The sequence below is a fragment of the Protopterus annectens genome, chromosome 14.part0 (genome assembly GCF_019279795.1).
Source record: "Protopterus annectens isolate FY-2018-M chromosome 14.part0, PAN1.0, whole genome shotgun sequence".
In the NCBI taxonomy this organism is placed as follows: domain Eukaryota; kingdom Metazoa; phylum Chordata; order Ceratodontiformes; family Protopteridae; genus Protopterus; species Protopterus annectens.
The window spans coordinates 333,891,640-333,911,497 of record NC_056748.1 but is presented as its reverse complement, the minus strand read 5'-3'; positions in this window follow the sequence as shown (position 1 = coordinate 333,911,497).

Below are 19,858 nucleotides of genomic sequence, written 5' to 3'. Positions count from 1 at the left end.
AAGCCAGCTGGCTATCCAACAGATTGCATTAGGGTTTTAGCTATCCTATTAAGTTTGTCAATAAAGCCCAATTGGGATATCGTTTCAAATGCCTTGACCAGGTCAAGGTAGGCAGTGTGACCATTTTGCCCTCATCGATTGCTTTGGTGACCTTGTCAAGGTAGTCTACCAGGTTGAGTAGGCATGACCATCTCTTGAGGAAATGAAATTGGGTTGGTCAAATGTCAGAAGGTTTCCTATGTCATTATTGATTATTTCCATGATAATTCTTTCCATGGCTCTGCATGTGAGACTACTGCGACTTGGGGATCTGTAGTTCCCAGGGTCTCTAGATGGCCCACCTTTGTGCAGAGGGATCACTCTTGCTGTTTTCCATTCATGAGGCATGAAGCCCATTTGGAGGCTACAGTTAAATAGCAATTCCAGATAGATCAAATTGCATGCTATTTAGAAGGCATCCTGGGATACTGTCTGAGCCCACTGATGTAGTGTTCTTGGCCTTAGAGAGAGCATTAAGGACCTGCTCCCTAGTGATGTTAGGGGGAGTTATATTTGATGGTATTTCCTGAAGGAAGGTTGATGGGGAGAGAGGGGTAAAGTTTGAGCTGAATTTGTTGGCCAATAGGTTTTCTATATCTTCTGTCTCAGTATAGACGGCTCCATTTACAATGAGCTCTGTACTCACCTGTATATTGCCTTTCAGGTTCCGGACATAGCTAAAGAATGCCTAGTGATATTTGCATGGGAGGCCAAATTTAACTCAAATTTGACTTTGGTAGAGTTTATTTGTCCTCTGAGTTGTTTATTTACTTTGATGAGAGTTTATCCTGCTGGGTGCTGCCCCTCCTAATTTTGCCATGATTTTCTTCCTTCTGTTATACAACCTACTGATGCTGCGATTCCGCCAGGGTGGCTTGTTTTCTGAGTTAGTTCTGCACTTCTTCCTGGTCGATACAGCTGAATTATGCAGTTGTTAACATGCTTCTATAGGGTCTCTGTGAACAGTTCTGCATAGGCAACAGTGTTTTCAGTGTTTATGGGGGCTTAAAATCTTGCCAGATTGTCACTTAATAGTTGGAAGTTAACCTTACAGTAGTTCCTGAATATGCCAGAGTTAAATGGGGTTCCAGGTTTTATTTTTACTTCAAAGGAGACCATTCTGTGGTCTGAATTTCCCAGAGAAGACATTACACTAGGAGATGTGTAATCTCCCATATCAGTGAGGCCCAGATCCAGTATAGTTGACCCCTTGTTGGTGTGATAATCTGGTCCTGGGAGTTTGTGTTTACAAAATCCAGGGATCTCTATGCCTGTACATTTTGCATCATATACAGTTCCCAGTTAATAATGGGGTAATTAAAGTCACCTATGAATATGGGTTAGATGGTGATGGTTTCCAATATGTTAAAATATGTGGGATGGGTTTCCTGGGTCATAGGAAGTGACCTTCCTATAGGAGATATAGGGAAACTATATCTTGCAAGGAAGTGGTATTGGATTTTTCAAAGTAATTTGAACATGGAGAATCTCAAGTCATTGTCCTGTTTGACTAGCCTTGAGGTGTATTGATTTTTGATGCAAATCAGGACACCTCCACCTTTAGTCCCTGTCGGAGGTAGTCTAAATATGTAGAAGACATTACAACCTTGCATGGTCAGTGTGCTGTCTGTGGATTTAAACCATGTCTCAAAGACCACACTGAAATCAGAATTCTCTAGGGTAGAGAGAGCTTCTAGGGAATGGAGCTTTTTGTTTAGACTCATGTCATTGAACAGTAACACATTTAGATTTTCTTGGTATTGATTTGCTATGTTAGAAGTACTTTCAGTTTGGCATCCCCTAAAAAAGGAACTATGGAGGAGGACAATGTTTTAGCTAATATTGGAAAGCCTAGAGGAGAGAGACACAGACCAGCCCTAGCAAAGGAGCATGGTCTGTTGGCCATCTCCTTCCATGTTGACAAATATTTCACCCCTTAGAATGACACCAGAAACTAAGCCAATTATTACATTCAATCATCTTTTGTTCATTTTGTGGCATCGTCCTTGGAAAGCATAAAACGTTGCTTAATGCTAGGCTCATACCAGCCCAGGACTGATATTCTGAGAGCTCCATGATGTCTCTCTTCATATAGTCTATGGAGATGTGTCTCGCATCATTTACACCCAGATGGACTATGACCAAGTCATACTGGTACTTGTGGTCCAATGACCTGAGTATATGCATAATGTGAAGGATCCTGGCCCCAGATAAGCGACTATAACTTTCTCCTTACTCAGTCTGGTGAGAGGGACATCAGTGTGCCTCACAATGGAATCTCCAAGGACTAAAATGTTGAATTCAGTGGTGGCTTGCCTTATGGGCTTAGAAATAGAGGCTCCATGAGATGTGGCTGTATGTGTTTGTGTGGGTGTTGTTTTGAAAGAGTTCATTTGGGGGTTCTGAGGGTGTCTGTTCTGTGCATTTCATCTAGGAGGTCTTTGGGGGTTTAGGAATGTTATATTTAAGTGATTCAGCATATTTGGGTCTATGTGTTTGCTTTGAATTGTGTGTGATGGCTGCAGCAAGTGTACTACTGATAACCTTATTGACATTAGGAGTGCTTTTATCAATGGCATTGTGTAAATACATCTCTCACATACCATATTGGTTTGAGAATTAACTGGTTCTCAGTAAACATGAGGCAATTTCTACATTGCTTCAGGATTTCCATATCCACCAAGCTGGTAAAGTTAGTTGGAAAAGTTCATATCCATGGCAACAGACCTTTTTTATTGATCAGGCAACTGGAGTGAGAATATAAAGTAATGTCAGGAGTATCCACTTTGCAACTCTGGGGGCATTGCTATTCTCTGCAAACTAATTGTCCTGTATGCAGCTGGGTATTGGTGAAATTTCAGTAGTGCTTTTACAGGAAAAATGTCAACTCAAGGTGTCTGTGGCTATACAGGGCACTGCCAAACACTTGAGGGGAAACTAATAAGTAGAGCCTGATGATTTATGGCTAAGGTATTTAGGCAGATATTCTGAAGTAAGAAACAAATCAAGCAGTACTTACTGAACAGAAAGAACTAGCTTGTCAAGAATGATGAAATGAAGCCAGTCACCTAAATGGCTGCTGCCTGACTACTACTAGTGCTGCTCTCACCACAACTTCACTCTGCTGGAATACTATGTCTTTTGCTTCCTCTTCAGCAGAAGCAAAATATTAGCACCCATCCCAAGATTCGAAACAGGTCATAGCCTGTTTGGTGATCCACAGTCTTGTTCCAGATAGTGTAAGGATCTATAGACTTGTAGTTTTTTCCTGGTAGATGCCTTGAATAGTTACCAGACCAATCAGGAAGGTCAAATACAAACACTCACTTCCCAACCAGAAAGAGTCCGGAATCTATGCACTCTGAACCTTTTCTCACCAGGAGAAAAATACAAGCAGAAATTCCAAAATGGCACCTGTGAAGCAATTATTAGGCTTTATGGTGATCAGCAGTCCCCAGGAAATAATGTTCATGTGCTCCTTCTCTCACCAGGAGAGAAACAGAAGCACTAATCCCATGATAACTAATGAGAGGTAGAATGTGGTCTCACCAGTAATTGGTGTCTTGGAGATGGAAAATTGGGTTAGTACCCTAAGAGCTGCAGTGTCCACCAAGCAGTTAGATATGATAGAGGGGATAACATAAGCTTTAGCTATTAAGTGAAAAGCCACTAATTTTAAAAGAGCAAGATAGATTGGAATGGGTGGGCACTTCAGACTCTGGTTTTATGGAATACACTGGGACGGCCAATAAACTGAAATAGTTGAAGGGGACTGATTTCACACAGTGATAATTTTGTGCTTACAATAACAAGTGAATGAGAAGAGGGAAGGAGATAAGGAGCAAGTAACTAGAAAGACAAATGAGTTTACAAATACATCAGCACCAGGGTGAGGGGGTGAGGAAAAACGTAACTTCTGTGTGACTCAGAACATACACAGCTGCACATATGCAATTAAAACCAGAATACAAGTAAAACACAGTGTAAAGAAAATGTATCACAATGTACAAAATAGAAGAAGGCAGTAAAGCAATATAAAATACAAGAAAGAAAAAACAAACCAACATTTCCCTCACTGCAAATTGTGGCAGAGTCTGGGTGAGATTTTTTTAGTAAAGCAAGTACTAGGCCAGCTGCCGTTGTGGGCCATTTTAAGCCTTGCCAATTTCACTCAAAGGTGAGAATCAAACCATGTACTTTCTGTCTGTGAGGCAAGCACCTTAACCATTGTGCTAACCCAGTCTTAGTGTTTATAATGGACAAGTACCCTGTTAGACTGGTCTAACAACACGACTTGCTTCAGCTGCTACATGCCCAACGAACCATAGGTGCCAAACCCTATTGTATCCTTGCTAGCTACAGAACATGAGTCTGGAAAACCACACCTCCTACCTAAACTTACTGGAATCTCTTAACATTCAGCCTAACACTATACTTATGGATGACTAACTACCCCTCTATAAACTGTGAGACTTATATGACCCATAATTCACTTGCTCAGAGGTGTTTGGACTTCATCAACACAAACACCCTGTAGGAGCTAGTTAGTTCCACAACTAGAGTTACAAATATCCTAGACCTAGTACTCATGAACATGGGCAGGATGCTGTTCCCTCCCATGCATTACCTCCTTCCTGGCAAGATCTGACATCTAAGAATACCCATTAAACTCCATACCTGTTAAGGATGGACCAATTACCTCAAACTAAGTGGCAGCTTATTAGACTTCCAAGTCCCTCCAAACCTGTATGATACTGAGGCCTACTCTGAGCTGTACAGAAAAGCACTGTACAACCACATTCATAGCTGCAGAGGAGGCAGTACCTGTCTGTCTGAGTCAAACCTATGATTACTGGCAAAAATAAACCACTCTGGTGGACCCCTAGCATAAATAGGTTACTCAACAAAAAGAAATAAAAAAAATCATCTCTAAAGGCAAGAAGAAACAGTGCAAAAAGACACTCACCCATCTAAACAAACAAGTGAGCTGGTCAAATCTGCCAAAGCAAGCTAGGAGACAAAGATACCCTCCCAGGTGAAAGAGAACCATAAGGCTTTTTTAAATATGTGCATCACTTCAGGGGAAATGCTCAACAATGCTCTGAGTTAATCATGAATGGCAAAACTTAGTCAGCCTGAAACTATAGCAAACTTGCTGGCTGACAAGTTCAGTTCAAATGTCTCCCCATCACCTCCTACCACATCCAAAGAAATATGAGCAGCCATCACCCTACCAGTCATTATGAGGAAACAGGCCCTTAATGCACTTATTAAAGTCAAAAACACAACCTCCATAGATCCTGACCACATTCCAGGATGCTTCTTAGATAGCTTAAAACAGAATCTATCAGGTCCGCCAGAAACCTTCTTTAATCACAGCCTCCAGATGGGCTTTGTCCCAGAGAAATGGCGGACTGGAGCAGTCATCCCTCTGCATAAAGGGGGCCCATCAACTGACCCAGGGAACTACAGACCTATAAGCTTGGACAGTCTTATCTGCAAGGCCAATGACAAAATTATCATGGATCTGATGAATAACAACATGGAAACTCTCCGAAAACTGGACCAGACTAAATATGACTTTGACAAAGAGAGGTCTTGCCTGCTCAATCTGGTGGACTTCAAGAAAGTTACCATGGCCATGGATGAGGGTAAAATTGTACACGCAGTTTATCTAGACCTGGCCAAAGCTTTCAACACAATCCCCCACTCAGGCATCATAGATAAACGTGAACACACCTCCAAATGCACCAACTCAGATGAATGCAACGACCACAAGCCAGTATCCAAAACATAGTTTATTCTTCAACGTCTCAGCACAAATGCCCACAAGGAGTAAAATACATTTAAAATGTCCTGCCCTTGCATACATCCTAAATACATCCATTAACACTCAATTGATTAATGAATTAACCAATTACATCAAATAAAAAACACCAATTACATTCTACATTCATTCCCTTTGGAACTAAAGTATCAAATTTTAAAATATACATACATTTTCATAAACACCATTATCCAGTTTTTCTAATATAGTACCATTCAAACCTGCAGACTCCCCTCTATGCATTTTATTAAAAATGTTCTGCTACTGAACTTTCCTTTCTATCATTTTCAGTGTCCCTAATGTGTTCCATTAGCAGCCTCACTTTAAATGCCCGCTTAGTTTCTCCACATAAAATTTATCACGTGGGCATTTCAAGGCATATATAATGCCCTCTGTATCACATTTAAATTGTCCCTTCACCCTAAAATTTATGCCATTTATTTTATTAAAACTTGTAACTAAGTACTTACATGCCTTACATTTTCCACAAGGCTTTGTACCATACTCTAAGGCAGTACTATGCAAATTCGTGGGGAGCATAACAAACTTCCCTTTCAGAAAAATATATTTTTTTAATTTATTCCTAATATATATGAACTTTTAGGTATATTTATAGCCCATTCAGAACAATCTTTTAAGGAAGTAATGAAATTCCAACAATGTTTAACCATCTTTACTACTTCATCACTAAAACTATAAGTGATGACAAAATAAATAAATTCCTTATCATTCTTCCCGTGTCTTAACACTATAATAACCCAATCCTACCTTAACATCTCCTTTTACATATTCATTAATTAACTTTTTCCAACATTTATTTAACAACTCATTATTAAACCACCTTGATTTGAACATGGAGATGGATTTCAATAATTATTCATTGAAGTCCATCTCCTCAGTACAAAGTCTATGTAATTGTATAAACTGCCATAAGGGAGATCTTCAAGTGTATGAGATGGATGAAAACTTTGAGCTCCCAAATATCGATTTCCACCTTAAAATTTTCTATGTATTAAGGTTCTATTTTTATTTTCATTGGTAATATCCAGAACTACATCCAGAAAATAAACTTTCTTCCCCATCTGTAGTCCATCAAATTCCAAATGGAATCTTATTTTGTTGTAAACCTTCTACAAACAACTGAACCTCACCCCCCCCCCATAGAAAAATGAGGTCATCAATAAACCTATAGTATTTTTTAAAATATAACTGGAAAAATCTGGATTTATATAAGTATTCTGTCTCAAAAAGACCCATGCTCAAATTCATATATAATGGAGCAAACCCTGCCCCCATCACCGCTCCTCGTTTTTGATGAAACAAAGTTCTATTAAACTCAAAGAAATTTTTTGTCAAACAAAAATGTATCAGGTCTATAATATATTTTGTAACTGAACATTCATCCAGAAAAAAAAATCTAACTGCCTCCAACCCAAAAGCATGGCGAGTACTCATGTATAAACTTTTAACATCTAAAGTTATCCAATACATGTTATGATTCCACTGAACATCGTTCACCTTGTGTAAAAAATCAAAAACATCCTTAATATATGGAGGCAATGTTTGTATTTTAGGCAAAAGTAAAAAACGTAACAGTTGTCCCATTTTATATAAAAAATGGTCTCTTCCAGAAGCTATATGGTGACCTTGGGGATGAGTAATACTTTTATTTTTGGAAAACAATAAAATTGTGCCATTTTGCATCCATCCACATTGAACTTCTCTCACATCTTCATAAGAAAAGTAGCCTAATCCAATACTTCTATTTAATAACTCATCATATTCCCCTAATGCTGATAAATAAGCAGAAAAATCAACTCTCAAACATTCATAGTTTAAATGTTCATTGCACATATTCAAATATTGTACATAATGCATAACCACTAACTTATTGCCTTCGTCTGCAGGTTTGAATATTAAATCCCTTTTTTCACTCAACAATAACAATGATTTCCACTCATTTTTAGTCAAATTATAAGTAATATTCTCCTTATGTTTATTAAAATCACACAATTCCCTCTCTATAGAGAAATTCAACATACTATAAAACTGTTGCACACCTTCATGATGAAAAGGTGGAATAAACACACTTACATTCTACATACCTTGTGTCAAACATATAATATGCATTAATATTTTTTTCTGATAAACAAATAAAAACTGTCATCGTTAGAAGAAACACAACAATCCACATCTTCTCTATGTAAATTTTCATTATTCATCACATTTCCCTTAAAAACATTTTAAATGTAGCTTCCTAACCAATTTGTATATATCACATTTCAGTTCATGCAATCGTGGCAATACAGTAGATGCAAACTGTAGGCCACATTTGAGGACAGCTAACTCACAATCATTTAATCCATAACCCGATATATTAATGATGTAAGAGTCAATTATATGGAGGTAATACATCACCATTTACCTCTCTTATAATGTTTTGGTTGATGTTCCCATTGTTGCACATTAGAGGGCTCTCGTTGCCATTTTTTACCTTGTGTTGTTTCCTGTTGATAGTTGGGCACATCACAAAAAGTCCACCTAAACTGTGCCCCATACTGAGCTTTCGGAAGAGGAGAAAACTTGTTCCTTCTTTCATTTTCATCATCTGTAGATGAAACTAAACCAATCAAAGTCAACGCTGAAGAGTTTAGCCACCGCTAGCCATTATTCCCTCATTCACCGAACCTCACGTGATTTCTAGCTTTTCTCCGATAGGCTTTTTTCCAAAAGCTCTACCATTGTTATAGACCTGAATATCTCTCAAGAGCTTATTCTTTTTATGTTCTATAATTTTCTCCTCGTAACTTTTTAATTTCCCATTCACATCTTTGAGAAATTTTTCCAAAACTCAATATTAGAACTAGATAAAAGAGTAGAGTATGTCAATCCAATTTGTTCATGCAGTTCCTGTTTTACCCTGTCTCTTTCAATCAATATGGAAACCCATTCTGTTGTACACTTATGTGCTGCCATAATCCAACGCTTATGAAACTGTTTATCCAAATCATTGTTTAGATCAAAGGGCATAGATTGATCTTTGTTTGCGCTCAACCTTCTAGCAGTAATATCTAGTTCAATGTATTTTAACAGACTTTGTAAGTTGAAAAACGCAGCAGTTTCTTTCCACGTTAGTTTTTCAAGTTTGTCATGCAGTGCCTTATCTTCCGGACTCAAAGATACAGAAAACCTTCTGCCAACTGTAGCAAATGGGTTTAGACACCATTTATTATGGTCTTCTTCCAATTTGTGTCATATTTTTGGGACCTGTTCTTTAGCCCCAGAAGTAGAAGCATTTGGGTGATTGGAACCCTCACCCGTCTGAAGAAAAAAGCTGTCCAATGACCGTTGAGTGTGATCCATATTCGATTCACAAAAAAATCTAGGGCAGGTTCAAATTTGGATCACTAGCCATAAATAGTAAATAGCAACAACACACCTCGAAAAGCACCAACTCACAGATGAATACAGCGACCACAAGACAGTATCCAAAACGCACAATTTATTCTCTAACGTCTCGGCACAAATGCCTTCAAGGAGTAAAATACATCTAAAATGTCCTGCCCTTATATACATCCTAAATACATCCATTAACACTCAATTGATTAATGAATTAACCAATTACATCAAATAAAAAACACCAATTACATTCTACATTCATTCCCTTTGGAACTAAAGTATCAAATTTTAAACTATACAGGGACTCTAAACAATAACTTGTTCTTTACATTTACATTTTCATAAACACCATTATCCAGTTTTTCTAATATAGTACCTTTCAAACCTGCAGACTCCCCTCTATGCATTTTATTAAAATGTTCTGCTACTGAACTTTCCTTTCTATCATTTTCAGTGTCCCTAATGTGTTCCATTAGCAGCCTCACTTTAAATGCCCGCTTAGTTTCTCCACATAAAATTTATCACGTGGGCATTTCAAGGCATATATAATGCCCTCTGTATCACATTTAAATTGTCCCTTCACCCTAAAATTTATGCCATTTATTTTATTAAAACTTGTAACTAAGTACTTACATGCCTTACATTTTCCACAAGGCTTTGTACCATACTCTAAGGCAGTACTATGCAAATTCGTGGGGAGCATAACAAACTTCCCTTTCAGAAAAATATATTTTTTTAATTTATTCCTAATATATATGAACTTTTAGGTATATTTGTAGCCCATTCAGAACAATCTTTTAAGGAAGTAATGAAATTCCAACAATGTTTAACCATCTTTACTACTTCATCACCAAAACTATAAGTGATGACAAAATAAATAAATTCCTTATCATTCTTCCCATGTCTCAACACTATAATAACCCAATCCTGCCTTAACATCCCCTTTTACATATTCATTAATTAACTTTTTCCAACATTTATTTAACAACTCATTATTAAACCACCTTGATTTGAACATGGAGATGGATTTCAATAATTATTCATTGAAGTCCATCTCCTCAGTACAAAGTCTTTGTAATTGTATAAACTGCCATAAGGGAGATCTTCAAGTGTATGAGATGGATGAAAACTTTGAGCTCTCAAATATCGATTTCCACCTTAAAATTTTCTATGTATTAAGGTTCTATTTTTATTTTCATTGGTAATATCCAGAACTACATCCAGAAAATAAACTTTCTTCCCAATCTGTAGTCCATCAAATTCCAAATGGAATCTTATTTTGTTGTAAACCTTCTACAAACAACTGAACCTCACCCCCCCCCATAGAAAAATGAGGTCATCAATAAACCTATAGTATTTTTTAAAATATAACTGGAAAAATCTGGATTTATATAAGTATTCTGTCTCAAAAAGACCCATGCTCAAATTCATATATAATGGAGCAAACCCTGCCCCCATCACCGCTCCTCGTTTTTGATGAAACAAAGTTCTATTAAACTCAAAGAAATTTTTTGTCAAACAAAAATGTATCAGGTCTATAATATATTTTGTAGCTGAACATTCATCCAGAAAAAAAATCTAACTGCCTCCAACCCAAAAGCATGGCGAGTACTCATGTATAAACTTTTAACATCTAAAGTTATCCAATACATGTTATGATTCCACTGAACATCGTTCACCTTGTGTAAAAAATCAAAAACATCCTTAATATATGGAGGCAATGTTTGTATTTTAGGCAAAAGTAAAAAATGAAACAGTTGTCCCATTTTATATAAAAAATGGTCTCTTCCAGAAGCTATATGGTGACCTTGGGGATGAGTAATACTTTTATTTTTGGAAAACAATAAAATTGTGCCATTTTGCATCCATCCACATTGAACTTCTCTCACATCTTCATAAGAAAAGTAGCCTAATCCAATACTTCTATTTAATAACTCATCATATTCCCCTAATGCTGATAAATAAGCAGAAAAATCAACTCTCAAACATTCATAGTTTAAATGTTCATTGCACATATTCAAATATTGTACATAATGCATAACCACTAACTTATTGCCTTCGTCTGCAGGTTTGAATATTAAATCCCTTTTTTCACTCAACAATAACAATGATTTCCACTCATTTTTAGTCAAATTATAAGTAATATTCTCCTTATGTTTATTAAAATCACACAATTCCCTCTCTATAGAGAAATTCAACATACTATAAAACTGTTGCACACCTTCATGATGAAAAGGTGGAATAAACACACTTACATTCTACATACCTTGTGTCAAACATATAATATGCATTAATATTTTTTTCTGATAAACAAATAAAAACTGTCATCGTTAGAAGAAACACAACAATCCACATCTTCTCTATGTAAATTTTCATTATTCATCACATTTCCCTTAAAAACATTTTAAATGTAGCTTCCTAACCAATTTGTATATATCACATTTCAGTTCATGCAATCGTGGCAATACAGTAGATGCAAACTGTAGGCCACATTTGAGGACAGCTAACTCACAATCATTTAATCCATAACCCGATATATTAATGATGTAAGAGTCAATTATATGGAGGTAATACATCACCATTTACCTCTCTTATAATGTTTTGGTTGATGTTCCCATTGTTGCACATTAGAGGGCTCTCGTTGCCATTTTTTACCTTGTGTTGTTTCCTGTTGATAGTTTGGCACATCACAAAAAGTCCACCTAAACTGTGCCCCATACTGAGCTTTCGGAAGAGGAGAAAACTTGTTCCTTCTTTCATTTTCATCATCTGCAGATGAAACTAAACCAATCAAAGTCACCGCTGAAGAGTTTAGCCACCGCTAGCCATTATTCCCTCATTCACCGAACCTCACGTGATTTCTAGCTTTTCTCCGATAGGCTTTTTTCCAAAAGCTCTACCATTGTTATAGACCTGAATATCTCTCAAGAGCTTATTCTTTTTATGTTCTATAATTTTCTCCTCGTAACTTTTTAATTTCCCATTCACATCTTTGAGAAATTTTTCCAAAAACTCAATATTAGAACTAGATAAAAGAGTAGAGTATGTCAATCCAATTTGTTCATGCAGTTCCTGTTGTTTTACCCTGTCTCTTTCAATCAATATGGAAACCCATTCTGTTGTACACTTATGTGCTGCCATAATCCAATGCTTATGAAACTGTTTATCCAAATCATTGTTTAGATCAAAGGGCATAGATTGATCTTTGTTTGCACTCAACCTTCTAGCAGTAATATCTAGTTCAATGTATTTTAACAGACTTTGTAAGTTAAAAAACGCAGCAGTTTCGTTCCACATTAGTTTTTCAAGTTTGTCACGCAGTGCCTTATTTTCCGGACTCAAAGATACAGAAAACCTTCTGCCAACTGTAGCAAATGGGTTTAGACACCATTTATTATGGTCTTCTTCCAATTTGTCTCATATTTTTGGGACCTGTTCTTTAGCCCCAGAAGTAGAAGCATTTGGGTGATTCGGGTGATTGGAACCCTCACCCGTCTGAAGAAAAAAGCTGTCCAATGACCGTTGAGTGTGATCCATATTCGATTCACAAAAAAATCTAGGGCAGGTTCAAATTTGGATCACTAGCCATAAATAGTAAACAGCAACAACACACCTCGAAAAGCACCAACTCACAGATGAATACAGCGACCACAAGACAGTATCCAAAACGCACAATTTATTCTCTAACGTCTCGGCACAAATATCTTCAAGGAGTAAAATACATCTAAAATGTCCTGCCCTTATATACATCCTAAATACATCCATTAACACTCAATTGATTAATGAATTAACCAATTACATCAAATAAAAAACACCAATTACATTCTACATTCATTCCCTTTGGAACTAAAGTATCAAATTTTAAACTATACAGGGACTCTAAACAATAACTTGTTCTTTATATTTACATTTTCATAAACACCATTATCCAGTTTTTCTAATATAGTACCTTTCAAACCTGCAGACTCCCCTCTATGCATTTTATTAAAATGTTCTGCTACTGAACTTTCCTTTCTATCATTCTCAATGTCCCTAATGTGTTCCATTAGCCTCACTTTAAATGCCCACTTAGTTTCTCCACATAAAATTTATCACGTGGGCATTTCAAGGCATATATAATGCCCTCTGTATCATATTTAAATTGTCCCTTCACCCTAAAATATATGCCATTTATTTTATTAAAACTTGTAACTAAGTACTTACATGCCTTACATTTTCCACAAGGCTTTGTACCATACTCTAAGGCAGTACTATGCAAATTCATAGGGGACATAAACTTCCCTGTCACCAAAGATTTTTTTAAATTTCTTCCTATTCTGTATGAAATTTTATGTATATCTATAACACATTCAGAAAAATCTTTTAAGAAAGCAATGAAATTCCAACAATGTTTAACCATCTTTACTACTTTATCACTAAAGCAGCTATAAGTGGTGACAAAATAAATGTCTTCCTTATCATTCTTCCCATGTCTCCTAACACTATTATAATGACCTGCTCATACCTTAGCATCCCCTTTTACATATTCATTTGTGTTTTGGATACTGGCCTGTGATCATAGATATACTTACTGAAATAGGCATAAAGCCCTACATCGTCAGATGGATAGCCAACTGGCTCATCGACAGGACACATGTTATCCAAATAGGTGTCTCCACTTTCAATAAGAAAACTGTTACTAGTGGTGCCCCACAGGGCTGAGTGCTTGGCACTCCTGTTTGGTATATACTTCTCTGAAGTGAAGGCCAATTTCGGGGGCCTCTGGCTCACCAACTCAGCTAGCGGTTGTAAGCTGGGAGCAATTATTGAATCCCCAAATGGTGTTGACATCCAGGCTTAAAAATGACAAACGACTGGTACCAAAACCATGGTTTGAAAATAATTGCTAAGAATGCATAATTCCTATCCTTTGGTAAATCAGATATCCTTGCAAATTATAATACTGACAGCACACCCCTAAATGTAGACCTTGTAGTGAGGGACCTAGGAGCACAGATAGATGGTAATCTAAACCATAACCACCAACTACCTACAGTAGTGAGGAAATCTTTCCATGTGGCTCAACTTATAAGTAAAGGCATGGCATCAAGATCAAAATAAGTCATAGTGGCACTGTACTCGGCCCTTATCAGACCCATAATTGAGTACAATGCTCCATTTTGCATGCACCTAACCAGGCACTGGAGCATCCTCAGAGGTTTCTCATTAAAAAAGTACAAGACACATGTCTTTTTCAGACCAGCTAAAGGCCTTATCCATCTCATATTGTTTATTGAAAGGGGACTTATGCCTGACCAACAAGGCATTCTCTGATCCAGCTCTGATGAAAATGTTACATATTCACAAGAAGAATTATACAAGGGTTACACATTCCATGGACTTGAACGTTATTTGTGTCACTAACAAAACTTGCTGCAGAGATGGATTCAAATCCCAAAAGCTACCTTGTCTATGGAATAAACATCCCATTTTTGTAAAACAAAGCCATCCTTCCCTCTCTTCAAAAAGAATTTGGATAAATGGATGAGGAACCATAAATTCTCTGCAGGGGTACTGCCCATGTCCCTTATCGACAGAAGCAGTCTGAAAATGACTCAAGGCTCCAACACCCAAAGACCCACTACCTGATACTACCACATCCCATATCTGGGGAATTGAGATATAATATTGTCAAATCCTGAGTATTATTACCTAGGCTTGTAAAGGCTCTTGTGCCATTAGCCTAGTAATCACCTGTGAACTTATGAAAAAAAAAAAAAACCAACCTACAGGTAAAAATTAAACACTGGGATGCAATGGTACACCCTGAGGCTAGGAACCCACACCAGAATATATAATTAATGTTATCCTAATTAGACCTGCTTAGCAAACATGACCTGGGAGACTCAAATTTGTATAATTCTTCCTTGTCCACGTCTCCAGATTAGCAGCAGAAGGGGCAACATATTACACCTCCATCCACACTGCCACAGCACTAGCAATAGGACAACTAATTTTCTATATATACGTAGGTGTATGTCCACTCCCGATTACTGTTTGTGGTCCTAAGCATAAGTACAGACACCAGTCGTACATGTAGTGCTGATATTTTCAGGAATGTCACCCATACCCATTTCTGTCAGCGTTTTTCCCAACATGTAAAGAAAAGGAAGCATCAACACGGTCTTGAAACTCTGCAAAAACTGTTATTTGTAGTAGATATAGTACTATAACCACTATCACCAACAATGAGCCATAGTGTGTACATATCGTGTGAAACTCATGTCTATAACACTCATGCCATCAGTCCCTGTATCCATGATTCATCTCTGGTAAAGCACCTCTCTGTAATCTGTGGTACATTCCTACCACATACCAGCAACACAGCACAATACCCTTGTAAATGACTGTGCACTATGTCTCTGAATCACACAGCACAAAGCCACTCTCACAATATGTTTATAAAATCTTTTCCAAATTTCCTAAACTCTTATTAGTAGACACTCACAGAATTAATATGGTTCATTAAGGTCATTTTGGGATGATACCACACTAATTAAAAAAGCATTCTCTATATATATTGCTGCATTAGTGTTTGCATCCACATATATTGGCCTATCTTGATTTGTGTGCATTTCCAACTGGGACATTCATTTGTCCAGATATATTTCTGATAAGAAGTTTTTGACATTGTCCGATATTTTAACTAAGCCTTTTATCTCTAGAAACTACTCAATTAAGCTTACTAACAAGCTCAAATGTATACTGCCTAACATAGGAATCCAATAGGTACCCATCTTGAGAAAACCCATTCTAGGAGGCCCAGTAAATAATTTTTCTCATTCAATTATTTTACATTATTCTGTTGACTCCCATGACATCAACGGATATTATGGAGAAGAACTGGGACTTGTTATTTTAGAATGTTCCTGATTTTGATAAGCTGGGACCCAGTCCAAACTCTGTGGGCTAAAACCTATTGGATTCCCCTGTTAGCCAGTATAAATTCTAACGTGTTAGAAATTGAATATTATAAAGAGTAGCCATAGCACCATGAAGAAATGTGGTTGTTACCTCTATTGTGGGTATATCAAGGAAGGTGTTTCCATTAATGTTCAGGGTTACCCTTGCCCCATAGACTGTGGTGGCTAATTTAACTGAAACATATGTGGGGTGGTGTGCATTGCAAATTGTTATGTCTAGCCTACATTTTATGTGGGCAAGACAAAGAGGTAGCTTAGCAAAAAAAAATTATGACCATATGAGAAGCATTACAAATAAAGACAAAACAAATGCAATTTTCAAACATTGTTTTGAATGTAAACATTTAAAAATATTTTGTTTTATTCTTGAAAATACAAAAAAATCTTCATGGAGGGACAACTGAGATGGCAAATTAAGTTAAGGGATAATTTCCTGGTCTTAATAAGTATACATCTAGTTTCCCTGTTTAAAAAAAAAAAAACTTACAGGCTTAAGTAGCAGTCAACCATGTTTGTATAGTTAAATGTGCAATTTCCTGTTTTCATTCTGATGAAGTTGTTCATAAGGAATGAAAGTGATCAATAAAACTGGAAGATTATTTTAGCCTGAGGAGGTGCTTGTTTGGTTTATGTTGGTTTGCATTTGGAACGCTTGGCTTTTACTTGTGTTTTTGTGGTTTACATTTTATTCTGGTGTTTTTTTCTATCTTTGAACTTGATAGGTAGTGCCTGTACACACTGCCTTGGCCTTCATGTATACCACTGAAACTCAACTGCATGCTTCAACTTTGAACACAGTTTTATGTCAGAATGTAGAGATTAACGCTTTGTGGAACTACCCTACCTCTGAAACCATCTTGTTTGTCTGCATCACACTGGTGTAAATCACTTAGGACAGTGTATCAAAATTGCTGTCTCTGCATCATATTTCTTTACCTATGCTCAGTCAGTACATTCCTGAGTGAACACTGAGAAGTGTAACTTGAATTGGTGCAAAACACACAAAATGTGTTTTATGTGGAGTGTTTGGCCAACCCCCCCCCCCCCAACATATTTATAGCAACTCTTGATACATACTACAGTTGAAAAAGGTGAACAAAACACAAGTACACCTTTGGCTCACACAGTACAAGTGTCTGTGGTTTCAGCAATTCAAGATCAACAGAAATTAAATAAAAGTTACTTCAAGGAGAATGCATCAACAAACTGTAGATATGTCCATCGCACTGCTCTCTGTCACTTCATGCTATGTTACAAGTACCCTGCCTCTGTATCGCTCTTGTGTATCAGCATTACAACAGTGGGACTCAGTTCCATGCTGTATACCAAATGCATTGCCCTTGTTATTCAGTTACGCTGTAGGTAACAAACCTAATAGTCTGATAGTTCTTTCTCAATCTTACCAAGTATCTCTCAGTTTCTTCTTGCCAGAAATAATGCAATTCATTTTTATTTCCTTCATTGGTATCAGGCATGGTTGGCATAAGTTACTTGGGAACTGGGTACAGCCCCCTTAAATGAAAAACACTGCTAAGTGTTTTTATTTATTTAAGTGTTAACTTAAAAAGCAATCAGATGTCATACATGAAGTAAAGTTCATTTCTGCAAATGCAAAGAGTTATGATTTCTTCTCCTGGAAAACAAAGAATAAAGCAAACACAGAAAAAAGCCAATAAATGATATCTTGAAAAAACATAAAGGCCCCTGAATGGATCACACCATAAGCTCCATACTTCTCAAAGAACTGTACCAGTCGCTTATAAAACCAAAAGTCATATTTAAAAAAAAAAAAAAAAAACGGTTAAGCGCTTTTGTTTCAGTTATACAACAGAGACTTCTTCAGAACTAAAAAGCATTCACTGATCAAGCAATTTATAGCAATACAAACAATAAACTACCAACATTTTCTCTCTCTTTTAAAGATGTAGTAACATACAAGAACATCTAACAGTATGACTACATATGACATGCCATACAACTTAAATAATACTTTAACTATTCAGTAGCCCTAACTCATATTGAAATATATAAAAATATATATAAAATGTTAAACCAACAAACCACGAAAAAAGTAAACTGAAAAAATCAAAAAAAGAGCAGTATGGCACACAGGTGAACACAACAACAGTTTATTGAGCACTTTTGTCAGTAGTCAACCTTAAGATTTCTTTAATTCTGAAGAAATCTTAAGGTTGACTACTGACAAAAACGCTCAAACTGTTGTTGTGTTCACCTGTGCTTCTTTTTTTGGATATATAAAATGATGCAATATAAAAATATGTGAAACATGTTATAGTTCAAGAGCTCTCCTTTACACCTGGTGGTGTGTTGGACTGTATCTTTATAATCCAATACAGTTCTCTTACCTCAAGAGACAATTCCCACCAACCACCCCTAGGAAGTGTTGGTACTTATTCCAAAACAGCAAGCTTAAAACATGTAAATCTATGACACTGAAGCGTTTATATAGGGAATTACTGATGTTCTCCTTTAAAATTGCATAAAGGTGTTCATAAATCCTAGTGTTGAACTTCATTTCTGTTTTCCCTGGATAGTAACCTTCACAGGTCTGGCAAACCGAAATATATACCATACCTTTGGTGTTACAATTATGTTTGCCTAAGTTTACTTTATAACCAACGTCCCTTAAAGCAATGTTATTAAGTTCCAGAATATAATGACATTGCCTACATGCACCACATTTTGTCGTACCTGTATCAGGAAGGTGTGTTAAATAAATAGGTTGTTCCAAAATAGCTTCAAATTACTCCCAGTTTTATAAACAAACTGGTTCATACCCCAAAATATTAAATGTACTGGGGTTACCCTTAAATATTGTCCAGTTTCTGGAAATGATTTTCCTGACTTCTGCTGCACCTTCACCATATGGAATAACCAAACTATCACTATGTTGACTACAGGATTTGAAATGCCACATGTACTTAAGATTTTTGGATGACACATATATATATATATAGTTGGTTTAGATCTTGATTTCCATTTTCTAGTAATTGTTTTTTTGACACCCACCATTATTAGGCACAGCAAGGTCTTACCATGTCTAGACTATTCCAATTTTGTATCATAGCTCAGAAAAATCATCTCCCTCATCAGACCAATCTGCCCACCTAGCATCTCTGACAGAGCATCCTGCAAGGAAACCTTAAAGTCTGCCAACCCACTGCACTCTCAGAAAATATGCTCCAAATTACCTCTTTCTATCCCTTTACACCTCCAACATTTGCTGTGTGCCTGAGGAAAAACTTTCTCGAGTCTACTTGGGATATAAAAATAACTATGTAAACATTTCCAGACAAAAATCCTAAATCTTCTAGATTTTGTTGCATATTTGGGAGACATACACATATCCTCCCATTGTCTCCTTGTGAATTGCTTATCCAGTCTCTTTTCCCAAACCCTTCTAACCTCCTCTGATTCTTATAGTTGTCATGCAATATTTTATATACTCTACTAATGATTCCTTTTTTAATGGCAGGATCTGTTCTAAATTCTATTAAAAACTCTACCAGTAGTGATCTTTTATTTAGGATCCCCCTATTTCTTTCTCTTTGTCTATACTCTATCAGTCCCCGATAGGGAAGGCTATCTTTAACCTGCAGTCCAAATAAAT